Source organism: Bufo bufo, chromosome 3 (genome assembly GCF_905171765.1).
Source record: "Bufo bufo chromosome 3, aBufBuf1.1, whole genome shotgun sequence".
In the NCBI taxonomy this organism is placed as follows: domain Eukaryota; kingdom Metazoa; phylum Chordata; class Amphibia; order Anura; family Bufonidae; genus Bufo; species Bufo bufo.
In genome coordinates, this window is record NC_053391.1 from 161,632,571 (window position 1) to 161,635,210 (window position 2,640).

Here is a 2,640-nt window from a genome sequence, read left to right on the forward strand (position 1 = left end):
ATTTACTTAGAAATCGTTTAGTGGCCTACAATATGAGAAAAATAGACACAGTTCACATTTGGTGGTTTTTGCGGTAAAAGCGTTTATTGCCATATTTCTAGAGAAAAAGAGAAGAATAGACTAAGTTCACATTTGGTGCTATTTGCGCTGAAAGCGTTTCTTGTCATATTTCACTACAATACAAGAAAAATAGACACAGTTCGCATTTTGTGTTATTTGCTGTAAAAAGCGTATATTGTCATATTTCTAGAGAAAAATATTCGTAGTTCAATTTTTCTGTTATTTACTTAGAAATCGTTTAGTGGCCTATTTTAGTCCAATACGAGAAATATATACGCAGTTCACTTTTGCTGTTATTTACGCTGAAATTGTTTCATTGCCAATTTCAAATCCTTTAGTTGCATATCTCAGTAAAAAAAGAAAAATATATTTGGTGCTTTTAGGGGTGTTTTAATTTGCTTTTAATTTATTTAGTTTAGCTAAAATTATGTCAGACAGAGAAGTGCCAGGCCCTGCACAGGGGAGTGTCAGAGGCGTAAATGATTCTGGAGCAGGTACATGTTGCAGCAGAGTAAGGGGGCGTGGCAGCAGGGGTTTCTTCCCGAGGTCTTAGGTCCACATGTCAACTACAGGTCGTGTCGTGACCAGCAACCCAGCGGTTCTTGATTGGTTGACTGGATCTTCGACTTCGTCGCAAGTGACAGCAGCACCAGCAGCCTGAGTCTAGAATCGCTGATGAGCAGATTTCTTCACCCACATAGTGAAGAAACTACTCACCAGCAGCAGCAGGTAGACCTGGAGCAGGACCTGAACTTTGAACATACTTTGAAAGCACCCTGCCAGCCGTCATAGAAGATCCGCTGGACTACTGGGCAGCCAAACTGGATTTGTGGCCGCAACTGGCCAAGTTTGCCGTGGAAAAGCTGTCCTGCCCGGCCAGTAGTGTGTCATCAGAGCGGGTGTTTAGTGCGGCGGGGGCCATAGTTACCCCAAGAAGAACTTGCCTGTCTAAAATGTGTAGAGACTTACTTTTGTCAAGATGAATCAGGCGTGGATCAGCCAGGATTTCCACCCACCAATGCCTGATGCATCAGATTAGATCATACATCTCCACACTATGTCACCGTGACACTGTATGATATCATGCTGCTGCTGCTGTTGCTGCCATGTCCACACTATGTCACCTTGCCACTCTGTGGCCTCCTAATACTGCCATGTCTACATTATGTCACCTTGTCACTCTGTGGTATCATGCTGCTGTTGTAGCTGCCATCTCCACACTATGTCAGCTTGCCACTTTGTGGCCTCCTGATGCTGCCATGTCCACACTATGTCAATGGCAAGCATAAAAACAGAAAGACCACTGATGGCACCGCTTGAGACGTACTCCAGCCCGGCTTAGTCTCCCGACCCTTGTACAATGCAGTGTGCGTGGTGCTCTGCCTTTGGGAAGACAATGGCTCAAACAATTGATTGTAGAAGTAGACTCATCAATCTTCTTTATTCATTGACATAATCGTCATACACAATAGGGCTGGGGCGGACCACACTATGTCACCTTGCCACTCTGTGGCCTCCTGATGGTGCCATGTCCACACTATGTCACCTTGCCACTCTGTGGTATAATGCTGCTGTTGCTGCCATCTCCACACTATGTCACCTTGCCACTCTGTGGCCTCCTGATGCTGCCATCTCTACACTATATCACCGTGCCACTCTGTGGCCTAATCATACTAATGCTGTCACCTCGACACTTTGTCATTGTGCCACTCTGTGGCCTCCTGAGGCTGCAGCCTCCTCCAGACCCTGTCATTGTGCCACTTGGTGGTATCCTCATGCTGCTTCCACCTCACTACTATGTCATAAGGCCACTCTGTGGACTTCTTATGCTGTTACCACCCTCCCCATTCTATGACGGGGTCGCTATTGTCCTTGTTTGGCCTTCTTGAAATCACCATTTATTTGACCTTTCTTCTGATCGGTCAGAAGGAAGGAAAAATGAGACACACAATGGATCCTGTCTGTGTAGCAGCTGTAAGGCCTGTATGGTTGCATCAGAATTGGCTTATGGTTTGGTAGCCAAAAGCAGGAGTGGGTAGAAAACACAGAAGACATGCAAATAATCCATCCACGTGTCATCTCTGTTTTACATCCACTCCTGTTTTTTTTTTTTTGGCATTACCCATACTCATGGATTACTAAGCAAATGCTGACCAAGTGAAGGCATATGCTCCACAGACAGGATCCGTTTTTTGTGGGTTATTGTTCTGATGGATCAGAGGAAGGGAAAAATAATCAGTGACTTCAACACAAAATTACTACTGACACCCTCTCCACTCTGTTGGGGGGCTCTACTTGTATAAATGTTTAATAGAACAGGTTCTGTAGACATCTATGTGGAATCAGCTGATGAGGGTGTAAAAGGAGTGCGCTTCTTTTTGACGCTAACATGGACCTGTAAGGCTGAGTTAATACTTCAGTTATTTGGTCAGTTTTGGCCCAGTGACTACCCAAATAAGTGAAGTGTGCATTGATTCTAAGAGTGACGCCTGTCATCTGCATGTCATACTGACTCACAGTATTATTTCACTACCACAGCAGACTCCCTATGCATGTTACTGCAAGGCACAGTGTTCTACA